A 21,166-nucleotide genomic window follows, 5' to 3' on the forward strand; every position below is an offset into this window, starting at 1 on the left:
GTCTTGTCTCTCTATTTCTCCCCCGTGACCTTGGAGGATCGATAACCGCTTCTTGTGTCGATTAAGCACGTCCTTCAGCAAACAGAGTTCATAATTACCTCAGGGAGCTGAACCACTTTAACTGAACGGCACTTTTAAAAGGCTTCGAATGTTGTTGCCCGTGTGTTTTAAAAAATTATGTTGTATTGCTCACATAAATCCATCCATATATCACGAAAGTGGACTCAGTTATAAAATTGTATTTACTGACCAGATAAGTCTGTTTCCTCGATGTTGTTCTGTGTCGCAAAGGAAATTGAATACAGAAACGTCTGTTCCACCGAGAACTTTGTAATTTAGGATAAATATTCTATGTCACATCCTCCTCACCCGCAGGACGACAAACCAGTTCCTCGTTCCGTAGTTAACAGAACTATGGTACACGCAGTTTTAAAGTAAAGATATTATGTTTATCACATCCAGCGAGAAACTACCAAAGATATTCAGGTTAGTTTAATTACTGTGGGCAAATCCAAAAGTTCCGTTCAGTCTGCTCCAATATAAACATAACTTAGACGTATATTTCGGGTGATAAATCTTAATATTCATTTTTTTTAATTTATATCTTAATTGCGTCATGTTTGTGTTTTATTGATACAATATTTTTATTTTCCGTCTATACACAAACTTAAAATAATGTTGTTTAAAATTATTTAAAATTATAACATTCTCAGTAGACACTGTAACTTGTTACATTTTTTGTATCGACGACATGTTTCAATGTGTATCACATCATCATCAGGTCTATCAATTTTAATATATTTTTTTAAAAACTGTAGTACATTTTGCGTTGCGTTTATTGATTATTTTAATTTATTTAATTTTAAGTTTTTTGTCTCTTCCTTTTGGTTTGGAGGTTGTACTTGGATGTTTATATCGGGTTGTAATTGATGTGTTGTGTGTCCGATATTAAGAGTCGTAAGTAAGCTTTTATGTTTCTTCCACACAAATAAAAAATAATTTTATTTCAGGGTGTAATTTATTTTAACATTATCGTAAAATTTCCTTACTCTGGTTTATATGAGTGCATTTTTTTTTTTAAAAAAATTCTAATCTTACTATAATTTCCTTTATCGTACTAAGGATGTTTGCCAGTAAATAAATTTCTGTAATTTCAAAACTTTTGACAAACTACATTTCCGGCAGAATATAACAACAATTTAAGATTTTAATCATAACATTTTCAACATTTCCACGCGTCCAAGTCACTGCAGCTTAGGGCATGATATTGTAACGCCAATAGCCCAAGATGGCAGATATCGAAAACACATGTACCTTACGTGTTCTTGTAGAAGCGGTTTTCAGTCGCAAACTACTGAAGGCTCCTGCGACCTCCTGCAGACACGAGGTGTCCGCTGCACATCTGGCTGTCCAGCCACAAACTAGATGAAACAGCACACATTGACTAGGTCTAAACACTCTCTCACAGTAATGATTGAATACTACTGGTATAATTCACAGCAATCAGCTGACATACGCTTGTAGTGACCTACTTCTAACCCCCCTCCGAATTCCTAGACGTCTGGACCCACTACCTATCTTAGATATTATTCTGAAACACTGGATTTAATGTATGTTGTAATGAAATAGTTTTATGAATTATATGGATTCTGTGACCAAAGTAAAGGAATTATCAGAAGGTCATTTATACCCATCTGTCCGTCAAACAGAATGTAATTTATTTCAAGCATATCTTAATGTATGTCGGTGAAACATGTGACTTAAAGTAAAAGTTGTTTAATTCTTTCTTGCTGATTTTATATCGTTTCGTTATTGACGTAACAGCTGATTTGTAATATCCTCATATTGAAAATGATACACTTTCAAGAACTTTTCATGAACAAAAGATATTAATTTACAGCACAGAATGTACCCCTCGCTAAGACCTATCTTTAACTTTGATAATAATTATCGTGAACGAAGTCTACGTGCAGAATTAGGCTCTACTGAATACTCTAAAATTTCCGATAGATATCGATATTGTACATATCTTCCCATATATTTTATCTTCACTAATTTTTTTTCGTCTAATCTGCTTTTGTCATGCCTACTTGTTGTAGCTAGTTTTATATTTTTAACATCAATTTTGTACTGATATGTGCATTTCGTCCATGGACCAGTCTAAAATCACTCATTAAACTTAACGAATGTCATTTTTACATTCCGTAACTACCAAATTTAAAAATTAATTTGATATAATTTTACTTATTGTCATCATATATAATAATTTTCTGGATTGTATTCATTTGCATTCTCAAACCTCAATCCTGAAGTTGTAGACAATCATATTTCTTAGAAATATTGGTTCATAATCACTTCTCCACCAAAAAAACTTCTCCTTCTTCCACTCTGTCTCGGTTTTAAAGGCGTAAGTGACCTCAGAGAGTGTCAGTAATTGCCAAATCAACTCCAAAGAAGAGAGAATCGATACTACGTGGACATATCGTAAATAAAAAATCGAGGTTTAAGGGCTAGTATCGATCTTTCATGTCTGGTGCTGATGTTACACTTGGATTTATTTGTAAAACAATCATAACAACCTATTCTTAACGTTGTATCTCGAATCACGCATATCAAATAATATTTTACTCACATATGTTAGTCGTATTTGTTCTTATTACATAAGAAATTAATTATCCTAATCGTCAAATTCGTGACGACTTACATTAAGAGATCAACATTTCCTTAAAGCGAAACTTGAAACCGGCGCGATGTTGGGAAAAATTCTCTCGTGCTGTAATTTCAAAAACCAGTGAAAGTGAATGCTAAAATATGTTCTCCAAGTCAAGTTTTTGTGCTCGCTTCATTCAACTGCACTGCATTTAGGTCAGTTGAGTTGCAAACGAGTGACATTCGTTAAGCCATGAACCTTCATGCATGTTAATTTTCTAATAGACAGGTAGACGAAATGAAGTCGGTTACAAGACAATCAGGAAACTAGAAAAAATTATATTCACTGAGGCCCATTTGACCACAGAATGGCGTTTTTCAGCGTGTGGATGTAGCAGATGGTGGAAAATGGGTTGTCCTCCAGGTGAGTTTGAGGTGGGAGAAGTATAACAGGCGGTTATGGAACATTACGCAGTGCTTTGGTTTCTTGGCAGATTATTTACGGGCTCTGCTGGAAACCAAATATTAAATTTAGAATTTTTAGTACTAAAGTAAAATCCGTCCTATTATGTGGCTGTGAGACCTGGAAAGTCACTAAAGAAGTAATGCAAAAATTACAAAGTTATATCAACAGTTGTCTAAGGTTTCTTCTAAAAATTAGATGACCAGAAAATATTTCAAATGAAAAATTGTGGAGAATTACCCATCAAACGAAAATACAACAACAGATCAATGAAAGGGAATGGAAGACGATTAGAGGATTTCAAAGCAAGTGTTGGACTGGAACCACCAAGGAGCACGGAAGAGAGGAAAACCGAGGATTATGTGGCGGAGATCTGTTTAAAAGTAAGTGAGATCACAGGGGAAAATTTGGAAAGAAATAAAGGCACTTTATATCACTTTATATATGAGTGGTTTGTTACATCAGGATTAGAAAATTACCATCAGAGAGCACTCTACCAAGTACAGAAGATGATTAAAATTCCGTTCATTAGACCAAATTAATATTATTACTGTATAAATAAACAAAGGACATCTGTGAAATCAAACAACTGAACAGGTCGATGCTTCGAATTATTTACGCTGCGAAATTTATAATAATTTAAATTGTGATGCAGATAATGAAATAATCTTCCGGCAGACTTGAGACACAATCCGAAAGAAAGTAAAAGTTTAACATTGTGTACAAATACTGGCTCTGCTTTAAGGCTCTGAGACCTGAGGATTAAGAAATCATTCTTGGATGCAGCAAGAAATAATAAAAATATTACGATCTACGGGAATTGATTACAAGGAGAATGAGAATATTAGAAAGGAACTAGATTATTAAGCCTGAAGGAAGGAACAAAAAAACCCCTCAGAAATGCGTTACAAAGAAAACATTTAGAACGAGAACAAAACAAGTTCTAGTTGTCGATCACGAGATAGAAGAATTTTACGATGATCAAGACGAAGATGACTTGAAAAAGATCATTAATGCTGATGGAACATAATAGGCTTAATACGTGCAGAGATAAAGACGAATTATGCAACACTGCGTTCACATATGTAATTAATTGATTGAGCTACATCTGAAGAACACATTAAAGAACGCTTTCAATGTTTCGTTGAACATAAACTCGTCTTACGTCGTACATTCCTCTGTAATGCTTAAGGCGCATCTTGGGTTGTTCAGGCCCTGAACTTGAGGGCACTCCTCGAAATTCTGGCTGGCAGCCGAAGGACTGGACGGCAACAAAGAAAGCAACGACGACGTTTTACGTTTTATATTTACTAGACGATGGATAATATCCAAGGAAATTTTTATTCAATTGACTCTTCACCATCGTCAAGAAGTTTTAGATTTGATTCTCCGAAACGTCGTTTTACGTTTTATATTTACTAGACGATGGATAATATCCAAGGAAATTTTTATTCAATTGACTCTTCACCATCGTCAAGAAGTTTTAGATTTGATTCTCCGAAACGTCGTTTTACGTTTTATATTTACTAGACGATGGATAATATCCAAGGAAATTTTTATTCAATTGACTCTTCACCATCGTCAAGAAGTTTTAGATTTGATTCTCCGAAACGTCGTTTTACGTTTTATATTTACTAGACGATGGATAATATCCAAGGAAATTTTTATTCAATTGACTCTTCACCATCGTCAAGAAGTTTTAGATTTGATTCTCCGAAACGTCGTTTTACGTTTTATATTTACTAGACGATGGATAATATCCAAGGAAATTTTTATTCAATTGACTCTTCACCATCGTCAAGTTTTAAATTTAATATAATTTTACACCTGATGATGGTTTAATAAAACCGAAACATGTTGTAACTGTTCCAATTGTAAATCGATTATTCGATATGGAACACAGAATGATATTTTAATTACTTTAATTATCTTATTTTAAATACATTGTGATTTGACGGAATAACCAAATAATTTAATTTTAATTTAACATTCAGCGTGTTTAAGTCAGGTGATGTTGATGGCCATAGATAGAAGATGAATCATCCTAGGAGCCGTGTGTAAACATAGATCGCCCTCAAAGTGGAGAAGAGTATTTCCGAAACACACTGTATTTCCAATTGCTTCCATGGACAAGAATTCTTTATACACCAAGAACAGTGAAAGTCTGAGCGAACATCCAACGATACGAAGGTAAAATATCTACATTAAAGGATATAAAAAGTTGGGAACACGTGGATTTGATTCATAATTCTCAGGAGGGGGTTGAATTGTGTAATTTGTAAACACAGTAAGAAAACCTCAGGTCTTATAAAAGAAAGGCAATGTCTTGACTAGCTGAGTAAGTATAACCTTCTGAAGAAGTATTGTACTGTGTCGAATCACTTACAGTAAAAAATTTCCAAATGTCAGACCGGGCTTAAACACTGAGAGAAACATTAATTATCATATCCTGAACCTTTATATCTATTTAAAACATTATTGAATGTTTTAATTGATAAATTTTGAAAGGAAGTGCGTTCTTGTGGTGGATTCGTACTGAGTCTTGATGTCAGCAAGGTTACTGGTGAAGTTTATTCGTGACATCCGGGGAGGTGAAAGGTTTTTTTAGAAGATTCTTGCTGGCTTTTAATGGTGTAAGAGACGTTCATCTGGATGTTTTTCTGGACCTTATAGATTTGACCCCGGGTTACTTGCGTCAATATTCTTATATGAGTTGCTGGCTTCGGTAGTTGCCGGTGGCTACGACAGGGGGATTTCCGTTCTTGCAGAAAACAATAGAAGGACAAATCAAATATTGCGTATTTCGTGTCTAGAATTTTATGAGTTTTCAGCTACAACTAATTGAGTAAATAATATGTTGGATGCTTTTAAAAGTGAACATAATACAGGCGTATGAACGTCGCGCAATTGGTGGCTTCGATTAACTAAATTGATTTCTTTGTCTCTAGCTACGAGGCGCGTCCCAAAAGTAAGTTTCCCACTCGTCCCACAGCTGGCAAACCTTATATTGCGCGAAGCGACTGTGCGTACGTGATAGAGCAATGACGTAGCATGGCGCATGCATTAACGGTACTTCCCGCGTTCTCACAGTAGCATCGTTGCAACTGTTGAAGATGGAGATTCTTATTCCAGCTCCCGCCGACTGTGAAGTGCGGTCAGTGATAACGCTAGGCCGCACACGGCTCGACGGACAGCAAGTCTCCTGCAGGAGTTCAGCTGGGAGGTGTTTAATCATTCACCCTACAGCCCGGACCTCACTCCCAGTGATTTCCATCTTTCCCTACACCTCAAGAAATTCCTGTCCGGTCAGCGTCAGCGTTTTGAGAATGACAGAGAGGCGGAGATGGTTGTCACACAGTGGTTCCAATCCCAGGCGGCAGACTTCTACGACACAGGTATTCAAAAGTTGGTCCTGCGGTATGACAAATGTCTCAATTCCGGTGGCGAATATGTTGAAAAATAGCTGGACACTTGCTGTATCTGTTGCAATAAATATTTCCATGAAATTGTGTTTTGTTTCTGTAAACGGCCCCAGGGAAACTTACTTTTGGGACGCGCCTCGTATTTTCTTTGGTCAATCAATAACTGTTTGCCTGTATAACGAAAAAATTAGTATTAATTATTGTATTATTTGTATTTATTTATTTATTTCTGCTACCTGTTACAACACATAGACTGTCAACGTTACAAAAATTCGCTCGTTACGTCTTTTTTTTCAGAACTCGGCATTTGATTTACAATAAATTTAGTGGAATTAACCCCATTCAGTTACAAAAACAGGGTTAATTCACTAAATTTTACTTTTTGGGAGAAGAAAATTAAAGCTTTAGACATCTATACAGCAATGTATATAATTCAGAAATTCATCATGTCTTTAAATGAAAGTTTGCTCTTTAGTGACAAAACTGGTTTTAAAATTCGTAATTTTTATTAAGAGATTTTCTAATAAATTCTTCTCAAGCTACAAGCCGTTTCAGGATACTTCAGTACTCCGAGGACGAGGACGAAGATGGTTCTCGAAACGCTGATGTTTTCTCCATTAAACTACCTTAAACTGCTGGTATCCCGAGAAAAACTCATTATACTTAGTCACCGTGAAATCTTTAGATCTTTAGAATATTTTCGCTTTGCATTTTCTAATTTAGGACTGTTCATGACCGGGTTATCTTTCCTGTACCACAAAAAATCGTGCTTAGTTTCCCAATTAAATCCGATGTAGCCTTAAATCGTCACACAATGCAATCATAATGAATAATAACTTAAATTAATATTTCCGTAGTATTAAAATATGATGGTACCGGAGGCAAGAATAATACTAACTCATAAAGACTTCTTATTTTTAATCTGAATTCTGTGTTTGCCTAACGCAATTGAGATTTATAAAAAAACAAAATAAATTTCGATATAAGAATTATTAGATAAAATATTAAGACAAAATAATTAATGACTCCTCGAAGTGGAATATCTTTACTTTTTATAATATTTGTTAATGATAGAATTAAGTTCGTGGAAGAGTTAAAATTTACAAACAATATAGGATAACTATTATTAAGTTTAAGGTTTACATGCGTCATGTTTGTGTTTTATGATTAAAATATATAATAAAATTCAGGTCAATACACAAACTTTATTTAGATGTTAAAATTTAAAATTTAAATGTTAAAATTTAAAATTTAAATTTGCGCCATTCATCACTATAACGATGTTACAAGTTATAGTGATGAATGGCGCAAATTTAAATTTTAAATTTTAACATTTAAATTTTAAATTTTAACATCTAAATAAAGTTTGTGTATTGACCTGAATTTTATTATATATTTTAATAATATAGGATAACGTTAATGAATATGCACGTACGATTAATTGGATAATGTGTAATACATAGAGCTTTATTTTTATACAATAAATCACATGTACAAATCGTTGTCCACATTCCCTTATATTTGTCTCAAACACATGCAGGCGTGTGTGGGACTACACAGTCTCTCTGAAAGTGAAATAACATAACCACAGCAGACCTGTTTAGATGTGCCACTGTTGCACTGTGGGCTGGGACATTGCGAAATTAGGCCAATGACCGACCTTGTACCTAGTCTCTCCGATTGCCCAGTTGCGTCACGATCTCTTTCTCGTGAGTCTTGGGCACGTGACTGGATTCTTCAGTTCTCCTCATGGCTTTCGATTTCCTATTTCTTCTCCTTTCAACTCAGCCTTTATCAACTGGAATCTGTACTTTCAGCTCCATAATTGAAGGGTCGCGATTTTTTATCGCGGTCACATCGACTCCGATTCGATAGTCGCGTTCTTAAAAAAAATCAAAATTATATAAAAAAACATCAAAAAGTGCTTTTCTCTGCGTGCCATTGTTTACACTGACGCAGTTAGCAACAGGCGGTTGATGTTTCTGAAAGAAATAAGAATGAATTTCAATAGGAGCGTTCACATCAGAACGACAGCTATATCGATTTTCAAATTATCGATCGGTGATAAGCGATACGAGACGAAATCGACTTTTCTGAAACATCGCTTAGCGATACGCAAAGCGAACTGCAAAGGAGATTCTTTTTTTCTCTTTGTAATAGCTTACTGTGCCATTTAATGTAATCTTGTGTGCAGAACAGCGCAATCAGGTTTACTGAACATTAAGTTAGTGTAAATTTGTGTCTAGTCGCTGAGGTGAAATTACTGCCTAATTCTTGCATCGTGTTATATCCAAAAGCGTCATAACTGAAATCTAATTTATTTTATGTGTGATTCAGAATACGGTCGGAAAACTTTGCTTTTCAAGTCCGCGACTACATCCAGACTTGGTCGAGGGCCTACCCAGTCCTATTCGCTGGCTCCTGAGGTTTATTCCTCAAAACAACTGACCGGAACGTTCCCTTCATGAGGGCCTCTGTCTTCAGTACTTGTAAGAGAAGTCCTCCATGGTACTACGCTCCTAGTTTATAGTAAGTATTTAACTAAACGACAAATTAATTATTGAAGATTTCTGTCTTCTGGGTTGTTGCGCTGTGTAGTCTGGTCGATGTTTACCAACGTTTCAGAGGTCATACTGCCTCCATCATCGCCCTGATGATGGAGGCAGTATGACCTCTGAAACGTTGGTTAACATCGACCAGACTACACAGCGCAACAACCCAGAAGACGGAAATCTTCATACTCACCGCTGTGAGAACCTCAAGTCTTACAAATTAATTATTAATATAGAACCAATTCCAATTAGAATAGGTTCCTGCATCTATTTCGAGGCCAGTGGTAATACATGGCAATAAAAAGTTCTTCTTAAGCACCGTTAAGAAGACGAATATATTTTTTCGTGGATGGTTGTAATCCGGCACAAAGGAAGGTAGTGTTCAAGGTCATAGGTCACGTCACACACAAAGTATGTGCTCCATGTAGATCGCATATGAGCACGGGGACCTTTGAATCACTTCCCATTTCAACAACTTTCTCCTACAGGTTCACAGAGACTTTAAAATCACTTTCCACAGCAATCAGATCTTCTAATAGATGCACAGGAATTTCCGTATCACCTAAATAAACCTACCATATGTGTCCAAATCTCTGAAATGGCGTCTTTCTTGTGAGCTATGCCAATAGATCTTTACGCATTCCTAGATATCCATTATGACTTCTGTCAAATTAAACTTTCATCTAAGAATTTTCACGCTGCGATATCGACAAACATAAATGTCGAGAGATGACAGAATAAATCATTCGAAACCATCTTTTCTGACACATACAAGTGAAAAAGATGGTTATATAAATCTTGATACCCCTGTTAATTATTGCCTTTCGGAAATTCTTTCCAGTATTATCAATCCCTGGCATTCGCTCAGGAGAATAAGTTCTACCTACATCTTTTTCACAATAAACACCAGGGGGAAGAAATTTGACTGTTGTTCTTATGGGGTGCGGCTATGTCGCTGTGGAACTGCAGTCGCTAACTTCGTGAGTGAACATGGAACAGCTGTGGAATTATACTGACAGGATAAAATAGAATTACTGGTATAGAAACCTGTCTCAACGTTAGTTTCTTCATTGCAAATCCCACACGGATTAATCTGCGCGCGATCCCGGGTTTCTGTTGACAGAAACCAGCGACCACCAGCCTGAGCAAAGGCACAGCCTTATGTAAACATTTATTATCTTTCTCAGAAAGAATATTTCATAAAAGATGATAACCCCAAACTGAATACCACAAATGGACCTACAAAACCCAACTAAACTGGTAGAAAATTTTATTGAAGAGAAATTTATAGGAAAAATTAATGCACTTCAGTGGTTCGTTAAACCTGAACCTCGCTAATACACGGAGGAATCGGGTCAGATACATACATGGCCCGAATAAACCAATCACAAAGCCGAGATTCACGTCGGACCTCGTTGAAAAACGTGTCCACTCACTTTACGAACAATAGAATTAATAATGAAGTCAGTAATATTTCTCTCGCGGTCGAAAGTTTGATCGCTTTAAAAATGGAATCCAGGGTTCGAATTCCACTGCTTCAGGCACGGATTACTCCGGCGATTTTCTGTGCAAGCAAAGATCTTGTGTAGGATCGATTCACGTCTTATCAAATTTCTAAAAGTATTAGTGGTTTTAGAAGTTACTTGTGAATTTGAACAGCAAAGACACTTATTCAGCAATAGTTAAAGAAGATGGCTGTCTTCTGGGGTGTTACGCCGTGTAGTCTGGTAGAAGTTCACCAACGTTTCGGAGGTATTTGATGCTTCCATCATCAGGGCGCAACACGCCAGAAGTCAGCCATCTTCGGATTCACAGCCGTGAAAACTTCAAACCCTATTTAGTTGGAGAAGATTAAATATTGCATATATGCAGATGATTTATCGTGTCTGACACGTTATTCGTTCCTTCTCAAACACTTGATTTTGTAGTCACAACATAATTGAAACAAACCACTTTCTTCTGTTTGCGCGTTCTTGTACTGAACATAGCCAACTAACCTACCCACGTATCTACCTTGTCACTAAACACCACTCCACATGTAAGAAGCTAGCCTCACCCTTGCACTATTTATCCGATTACGCCGAATGAACATATAACAATTAATCAACCATACGAAATCGAAGATTGTCTAAATAACTAGGAATTCAGTAACCCTTCACCATTACTAAGATCGCTTGATTAATTCTGTTTAAAGAAATAACCGCTCTCTACACATTCAATCACAATAAACCCATAAATTCGAAATTCAGACTTAATTGCTTACTGAAATAGCTTACACTAGTATTTAAAGAATTAAAGAAGGCGTCGGTCCACCGAACATCGCGGTCAAAAGTAGTTTGAATTAATGAAACGTTTACGAGAATTCATGTAGAAGTCTATTTAAGATATTAGAAACCTTTGCTCTTATAAATACATATTCTCGTTAATGAACTTTATCGTAAATAACCAAGAACTCTTTCAAACTAATTCTGCTGTACACAAGGAATAAGAATCAGCTTCATAGACCAGTTGGCAACCTCTCATGCTTTCAGAAGAGTGCGTATTATGCACGAATCAAAATTTTCAATCGTCTACCATCAAATCTCACAAGTCTTGTAAATAAGAAGGAACAATTTAATGTAGCATTGAAAAGATACTTAATTACACACTCCTTTTACTCTGTCAATCAATTTATGTTGTTTACAAATAAGTGATAAATTATCTTCTTTGTGTAATTGGTAGATCTATTTGTAACTTATCATTACTTTAGGTGAACCCTTTGTTTGTATTATGTGAAATTTATATAATAGTATAAACTGTATTTTATAATATGTATTATTATTATTATTATTATTATTATTATTACGGATAAGTTTAGTTAATCCGTTTGTGTAATATTATCCATTATTATTTCACTATTATTGTATATATTATCAGTGTTTGCCTGTTATTGACTTCTTGCTGTAGGCAAACACGTAAATAAATTAATTGAATTAATTAAATTTAATTGAATTGAATTACTTTTTCCACATAGTATTGTTATCTATCTTCTGGATCCATGAAATGCAATAAGATATGTATGTATGTATGAAATCTCTTCATGGAGACCTACTATACTGACCGAAATTTTTCGTGGTTTTCTTCAGTCTATCTATTCAAATTGTGGGATGATTTATTAAATTAGGCCACAGATCTTCCAGGGCATTATTCGCGAATGTAACATTTGACGTTATGTAATATGTGTAACAGTGTCGTTAAATAGTCCACGAGTAAGCAACACGAGCAGATCATATTGAAAGACGTAGAGGTAAGTCCCTATCCTTGACCAACAGCTGGTAACTAACACCTCATTGTCAGCTGACAGTTCCAGGTCTCAATTCCAGCATTCAAATTCCTTCCACATCTCCTGCCTTGCAGGTTCCCGTGTCCTTAGCCTCGACTTCATTAACAGAAATAAGAAGTGGTCCACAGAGCTCTGAAAACGAAGAATCTCTGCGCCTTCTTCACAGCAGCCCCTAACATGTCCCTGCCCTGAGCCAGCCGAATCCACTCACATCCTCAAACACTTTTTCTTTGAGGTAAATCTGAACGTCAACTTCCCGCTTACTTTCATTCGAGTTAACCTACCAGATTTCTTACCGTGCATTCTACATGCCCAAGCAAACTCATCATACATTTACTGACACCAATGAACAGTCACCAAATAGTTGGCTAAGTAAACTTAATTGTGGTAACTCAAAGTCAAACCTTACAGCCAACAGACCTTGAGCAGGAATAAAGATGGACCTTTGTGCAATGCGGAATTTTCTGACCGTAATCCATTTAATGAACTGAATAAATGTATGATGAATAAATACGAGGCGCGTCCCAAAAGTAAGTTTCCCTGGGGCCGTTTACAGAAACAAAACACAATTTCATGGAAATATTTATTGCAACAGATACAGCAAGTGTCCAGCTATTTTTCAACATATTCGCCACCGGAATTGAGACATTGGTCATACCGTGGGACCAACTTTTGAATACCTGTGTCGTAGAAGTCTGCCGCCTGGGATTGGAACCACTGTGTGACAACCATCTCCGCCTCTCTGTCATTCTCAAAACGCTGACGCTGACCGGACAGGAATTTCTTGAGGTGTAGGAAAAGATGGAAATCACTGGGAGCGAGGTCCGGGCTGTAGGGTGGATGATTAAACACCTCCCAGCTGAACTCCTGCAGGAGACTTGCTGTCCGTCGAGCCGTGTGCGGCCTAGCGTTATCACTGACCGCACTTCACAGTCGGCGGGAGCTGGAATAAGAATCTCCATCTTCAACAGCTGCAACGATGCTACTGTGAGAACGCGGGAGGTGCCGTTAGTGCATGCGCCATGCTACGTCATTGCTCTATCACGTACGCACAGTCGCTTCGCGCAATATAAGGTTTGCTAGCTGTGGGACGAGTGGGAAACTTACTTTGTGGACGCGCCTCGTATTATGAAGTTGTTCACTGAGTCAAAGTACGAGAATAAGCATCCGGCTCTCAGATACACTTCATACGGGCATGATTTTCCTCAGTGTATGGGAACATGGGGCAGACATTTCAATGAACTTTCCCATGTAAACCTTCTCGCTCTTATAGCAACACAGCAGCTCACATACAATACGATAGTAATATCAAGGTTTTTTTAATATTTAAAGAACTTTCTCATTACTCGTCATTCACACTTCTTTGTTGTTATTACATAAACTCTATTTCTACCTAGAATATTGCGGGAACTGACAATCTGTTTTTATTTCTGTATTTTGTAACAAATCAGGAATTAATTTATACAAAATAACAAACAATACTAATAATTTGATAGTTCATTTCCTGTGAGTATCCTTGATCAAATTACAGTACGTGAATGTGGTAACATAATTCTTTTAGGTACAAAATACATCCCAGAATAGATAATTATACTTTAATAATTTACTGTTCATATACGTTCTTGGCAGATGATCCAGAAGTGGTTTGCCATTGCCTTCTCCGTGGCATTCACACATAGAAGAAGGCAATGGCAAATCATTTCTGGATCATCTGCCAAGAACGTATATGAACAGGTCCCAGTCCGAGAAAAGGATGGAAGGATCCTGTTCATATGGACCTGTCGTCAGACAGAACACTAAATCATAATAAGATGAGGTGGTCTAGCGGTTATAACGCTGGCCTTGTAATCCTGGGGGTCTCGGGTTCGATTCCCGGCGGTGCCCGAATTTATAACTTGTGTTGGGCAAGGCCGTGGTCTAGGCAACACGGAGTTTTCCTCCGTGGCATCCCAACAATTACTGCATTCACACACAGAAGAAGGCAATGGCAAATCATTTCTGGATCATCTGCCAAGAACGTATATGAACAGGTCCCAGTCCGAGAAAAGGATGGAAGGATCCTGTTCATATGGACCTGTCGTCAGACAGAACACTAAATAAAATAAATAAGCATGGCTCAAAGTGACTCGCCCTCTCGCAGTGAAATGCGTTCTTGTTCGGTGCATATAATAGCACATGGTATGTCACAAAATGGTTAATAAAGACTTTGCTTTTAATACAGTTTATATTTACCCACTTGTATTTACTTTAACTGCAACTTATCATATATACTGCTTGTTATTTTATCAAGTCAGAGCAGTGTCTATTTGTATCTCTGGCGATACCATTCAAGTACAAAAACAATTTCCCAACCCAAACACGTTTTCCACAAAAGAAAATAAATTCGACAGAATTTATTCATTGGGAAGGACAGGACTCCAAATTTCAGACTAAATGATTCGTTTATGATCAAGACTTGATTCAGATTCAAGCTGACGATGATGACAGGACTTTGATTTAATTACTGTCATTACTGAAGACGTTTGATTAAATAGGTATTTTGTGTCAAAAGGTGGTAATTCCTCGGTAACTATAATGAGGGTTCCACATATTCAATAAGGATATAAATGCAAAAATCAGGATTATAAATAAATTCACATTTAATCTTAAGAGATGCATCGCAGGAAAATTCTATCAGGGACCATTCAGATCAGTACACGCTGATAAAAGAGGCAAGTCTGAATTCAACCGTTGAAATCCATTTCAGAATTAATGAGGTGTGTCAGGACTCGAGGTTTAATTTCTTGAAATTCATAACCATCTTCCTAGAGATACTCACTCTTGTTGGCAAACATTTCTACGGTGCCATCTTCAGTAAGACAATCCCAAAATGTGATATTCGTGTATTCCGAAACTTCGTAAAAATGATGACAAATGTGCATAGAAGCGTTTAGTCTATTTACCTTATCAAATTTTTCTGATAAAAAAAGATATTCTGAGTCCCGTAAATATCTTCACACTATTTCTTTCAACTAAACTGCTCGTTTAAGAACATTACCTCTAGATAACCACGTCACCTCCGAATTCAGAACAAGTGATGTGCGGTCACACGAGCATTTTCTAGAGCAGCGCAAGTACGAGGTGAGAATTCGAAGTGGGACCTTTGGCCCCTAGCTCAGAGTGTAATTACGGCCGGAGGTCACGACATACTGAAGCCTCACCATGAATGAAGCAATGTATAACTTTTGCGTATGCAGAAAATTGTCTCGCTTAAGTCTGAAATCATTTCTTGTGTCCTGCCAAAAGTGCTATTGCCGCATTAGAATCGATGCCGACAGTTTTAACAAGAAATTTCTTACGAATTCGTACAGCGACTCACAGCCTTTTTCAGCTGTAGACAGAACATAAAAATGATAAACCCAAGCAGGTGAGGTAAACCAGCATCATCTCAGGATTTTTCTATTTCAGTTGAAATTTTTGAATTACATTTAATCTGTTTATCAGGCGTTCCTTGATGTCTTCTGTGTCGTCTTCAATTCGTCGATTAACGATACCATTAAAAAAGGAATTGCTATAAATACTTGGTCGTAGTTTTCATAGTACATAATTTTACACATCTCGATGACTGGTGGTATAATAAATGTTTCTAAAATGGTACGACGATTTCTGATTTTAGTAATTAAATATGAGCTCTCAAATTAAGGTTATCAGTCATTTATCGATGCAATTACTGCTGTTTTAATTAAATTTATCAATCAAACTGTCTTGTTGTTAAATTCCTGTACCAATTCCTTGCATTTTAACTATCATATGCGAGAACGTCATCACATGCTGAAATTCTTTCTCTGTTCACGAGTTGATAAGTGAAACCGGATGTCAGAAAATCTGATATTTTTTTATATATATATATATATTTTTTTTTTACAGCAGAAGAACCATGGTTGCATTCCCTGTGATTGTTTGCTTCGATATCACTTTGAAATCAATATTTTTATTCACAGCGAATTTAAGAATCAAAATGCCCTAACGTCTCCTATGTTAGGAAATTCCGACATCAGACCACGATTATTTACGAGAATATAAGCCTTAAAAATATTTGTTTTTTATTTCTTGACTGCTGTCTGACAAAGGCTTCCACCAATCACAGACCCGTTCCTACCAGTGTCCCCGACTTCGGGTCCATTACAGAGTGGAACCTGTAAGTATTCCCGTTATGACTACCTAATTGACATTACATAAAGGCCTTGAAATATACAGTTGTGTAACTTCGTGAACGGTTGATAATTATGTATTTTGGATCACATGCAATAAATAATAAAATCCCGTGATTTTTATTCGCAAAACATTAGCGCGTGCCTCCCATTCTGGATAACTCTGAATTAGATAGCATGCCTCAAATAATCAGTAACCTCTCGGTTGTAATCCGTCTATGATAGAGAAGACAGAATTACTGCAGCCATTTTTATTTAGTGTTCTGTCTGACGACAGGTCCATATGAACAGGATCCTTCCATCCTTTTCTCGGACTGGGACCTGTTCATATACGTTCTTGGCAGATGATCCAGAAGTGGTTTGCCATTGCCTTCTTCTGTGTGTGAATGGAGTAATTGTTGGAATGCCACGGAGGAAAACTCCGTGTTGCCTAGACCACGGCCTTGCCCAACACAAGTTATAAATTCGGGCACCGCCGGGAATCGAACCCGAGACCCCAGGATTACAAGGCCACCGTTCTAACCGCTAGCCCACCTCATCTTATTATTATTTAGTGTTCTGTCTGACGACAGGTCCATATGAACAGGATCCTTCCATCCTTTTCTCGGACTGGGACCTGTTCATATACGTTCTTGGCAGATGATCCAGAAGTGGTTTGCCATTGCCTTCTTCTGTGTGTGAATGGAGTAATTGTTGGGATGCCACGGAGGAAAACTCCGTGTTGCCTAGACCACGGCCTTGCCCAACACAAGGTCACGAAACGTTATCCTCCCCTCTTACCATGGTTCTCTAAATAATCAGAGCAGTGATACAAACTTCGCTACCCTGCGACTTCTGAGTGGTCATCATTCGCCTGGGCTCCGTTCATTGTCGTGACCTTGAAATTTGATGATGGCTACTATAGTGTTTAACGTCATAATCCTGAGGCGATTACATTTCTACAAGCCAACAGAGTTAAAATGAGAATAAAACGGAAAGGTTATGCATTGAGAACTAATTCAGTACAAACATTGTATTTTGTGTGGGCTGAATGCAGTCTCAATAATTTAGACATTCTACATCTTGGCTTTCTTTCCAGAACAAAGAAAACATGCAAAATTTGAAGTAAAACATCTACATGATTTAGCTGGATGTATAAGAGATCCCCATGAGAAACTACCAGTCGCTTAGCTAGTCAAGAAATTTACATCCTTTTAAGAAACCCGAATGAAGATTCTCAAACTCCCTCCATTAATCCTGCTTTTTGTCAGACAAATGCAACCCAATATCAATTTAATATTATTCTCCCATGCAATATTGGATTTCCCAACTAAAGTTTGTATGCATTTCTTACCTTTTAAGTGCATACTACATGCCCCACCCATGTCATCGTCCTTAATTTAATTAGTCTGATAATATTCTGTTAATTGTAATACCGATAAATTATAAAGACGTAGATAGAAGTTGGTCTTCAAGTTTGTTCAGCCGTGTGTCAGCTGGAAAAGAATCCCGAAGATGGAGACACTACATTCCTTAGGAAGCTTCGTACGCAGCTAAAACCCTACGAGACGCTGAACCCAGAAAGCCATCATGTTTTTGCACACGTTCGTGAAAAGCTAACACATTACTGTATTCAGCCTCGCAGTGAAATGACGAAAAATTTCTGCCGTGAGTCGTCAGCCTCTGACGGCGCAGGACCAGAGAGATTACTCTCCGGCCTTCGGTTTTCCCTGTCAGAGTCACTCCACCGCTGCTCCGTATTGACAAACGTGTGATCTGGAAGTTGGACACGGAGACATATTAGCCTCATTACATTAAGGCAAACATGCTCTGTAAAGTAATTTTAAACGTAATACGCAACGAGTATGTGAAGCATTGCAAGGTCTAACGTCGCTCCCAGGAGAGTTTAGAAAAACTAGCACCGCTTCTCAGTGTGCACTCATGAGGGGTATGACAATGAGCCCAATTGTGGCACAGTTTTGGAGAGAGACAATCCCACTGAAAAAAGTTATATACCATAAGATGTTTGCAGTGTTACTCCGAAATGTTGACATACTGACGTAGAAGAGAGAATTTATATACAGTTAACCAGAATTATGTTCTGTGGAGCGACAGACATTAATTCAGTAAATAACTGACCGTAAAGAGATCGGAAAGTTTATTCCGTACCTGAATACACATAATATCCTCGTGTGGTCTTTGTAATGTGTTTTTAAGGTTATAAAATCAGCGTCTTTTTCGATAGTTCTCGTTTTCGCCACCAGATCGGAACACTTCAGCGTCCACCTCCCGACTTTACTTGTCAGTGATTTTGTTTCTACCGCTCGTAGAATATTCAAAAGTACGAATTTGAAGTCGTGGATAATAGCACAACCTCCACATCAAATTTCATTTAAATCCGTCCTGTGGTTCTCGAGATAAATCGACTTAACAGACAAATAAGATCAGCCCATAATGAGGTCCCACTATACATTTCAAGCAACGAACGCATGAGAAGGCAATTAGAAAGGCATTATAGCCTGTTATCTAATGTGTTTTAAAATTGTATTCATATACAATTACTTACTGAGCACAGAGAACAAGACGCTGCTAGCTGATCGTGTGTTATTTTCGTGTTATGACATTACTTTGGAAATTCTATCAGCGGCCTAACCACAAAGTGAAATAGCACGATTCGGAAAATAAATATCAAAGGTACGCAGACTTTCTTTCAGTACAAAATTTCGCATCACAAAAATAAAAATTAAAAAATTTCAATGAGGAACTCTCTTCGTGAGCTGTGCACGGTAAAATTGTCTCAGACCCAAACTTAATATGAATGTATCTCGCTTCTTTTCGTAGCTCTGAGTAATTTAGCTACGGTTTATCAACTGTTCAAGATATTCATCTGCCTCTGCTCTCACCTCAAGGTGAAAATTCTGTTTTGGCTGGTCCTATGACAAGGGGCCGATCCAGGGTCCAGGTATTGGGCTTCGTTCTTTTGAATAGACCCACGATTATAGAATTTTTACATGAGGACGGTACGACATCCAACTCTCCCAAATCGTAATAGTGGAGACAGCAAGGACATCTGAAACGTCGGTTAACTTCTACCAGACCACATGACGCTACAAACCAGAACACAGGCATCTTAGTAATGGTCTTATTTCAGGATATTAAACGGTTTATCTTTCTTTATTTTTTTATTTATTAATTTTCTTGATGTATTTAGACAATGGTAGGACTCCTTGGATGAGTGATCAGCCCTACGCATGGCCTCTACCTATACAAACACAGAAAGACGCCGACAAACATCAATACCTTGAGTGGGACTCGAACCCACGGTCCCAGCGGCAAGGCGCACGAGGTCCATGCATCAGACCGCGTGGCCACTGCGGTCGGCCTTAAACGGTTTTTAAAGTCCAGAAAAAAGCAAAATTGAACAACTCAGGATATAGTAAATAACATAATTTAAATATATATATAAATTTTTATAGTTGTGTTAACACATTTTCCAAGATAACACACATGAAACATACATATTAGCCTGAAAAATAATAAAAGATACATTATATAAATAAAATATTTGTTAATGGCAGAATTTATGACTAAAAATCTGGGAAATAGATTTTGACGATATTTCAATCTGAAGCACAGAATTTCTCAGTGTAGACCAACTGACTGACTTCAACACGTACAACAAATACACATAGCGTAATTCAAAGTCACAAACATAAACGTAATATTAACAGACGCTCATAGTACATAGTCCATAGCCCGTACTACGTAATGTTTGATTTCTAATGTCTGTACTACAAACGCTCTATAAGTTACGTACGTCACACAACAGGTTTATACAAATAATTCTGAAGGTCACGAACACAGAACTAATGGAATTTTATTATTTTTATGTGGCATTGAAAACCGTCATTTGATGCTGAGAATCGCTGTCATTTCGGCGTGAGCAAATATTTGCATAAGATGTTCAGGTGCTTTATATATAAACAAATACTAACAAACAAAGTATATCAGCGCAAATAATTAGTGTATGGTTCCGAGTGTGTTCTCAGGATAATGATACGTGTCATTGCCCAGGAATTCGACACATGGTTATGATGTCACGAAGGTAAGTGGCTGAAGGTGATGACTTATTCAAATAAATTACGATCTTTCGCGACATTTGGCTTACTGTATGATTAACGGTTATGTTAGGTCAATTCAGGTTATTTTATAATATGTTATATTGTGTTGGGTTAGATTTCGTAAGGACGGTTTAAGCAAATTTCTTTTAAATTTCAGAAAATATTGATCATTTTCAAAAATACTGACTACTTTTAACACCTTTGTCTTCGAAAATGTAGATCTTTTAAATATTATAAATTGTTTACAATATTGATAATGATGAAAGTATTAAAAATGCCTAAAACGTTTGAACATTTTCGAAAATATAAATTTTTAAAATCTTTTAAAACAATTCTGAAAACTTTTAGACTATAAATCTGGGTGAATTATTTAAACGTTTCTAAATTTTTTTTCAACTTTTAACATTTTGAAATTTTTAAAGTTTTTTTCTAAATTTTAAATTTTTACAAACGCATAATACAGAGGCC

At 36.9% G+C, this 21,166-nt stretch overlaps 1 protein-coding gene across 2 annotated transcripts in view; it reads right to left on the reverse strand.

Annotated features, from left to right (window-relative positions):
- LOC110828966 (scavenger receptor class B member 1) overlaps positions 1–21,166 on the reverse strand; it is a 123,764-nt gene that overhangs the window by 47,236 nt on the left and 55,362 nt on the right. The window contains exon 2 of one of the 2 annotated variants that reach the window (XM_087358749.1): positions 1,315–1,421. The exons of the other annotated variant lie outside the window; for it this stretch is intronic. The gene's annotated coding sequence lies outside the window, so the exon portion shown is untranslated. The remainder of the gene's footprint in view (positions 1–1,314; positions 1,422–21,166) is intronic. 2 annotated transcript variants of the gene reach the window in all.

Source organism: Zootermopsis nevadensis, unplaced genomic scaffold (assembly GCF_977971745.1).
Source record: "Zootermopsis nevadensis isolate Lab colony 2312 unplaced genomic scaffold, Znev_1.0 Znev_ptg000030l, whole genome shotgun sequence".
Classification (NCBI taxonomy): domain Eukaryota; kingdom Metazoa; phylum Arthropoda; class Insecta; order Blattodea; family Termopsidae; genus Zootermopsis; species Zootermopsis nevadensis.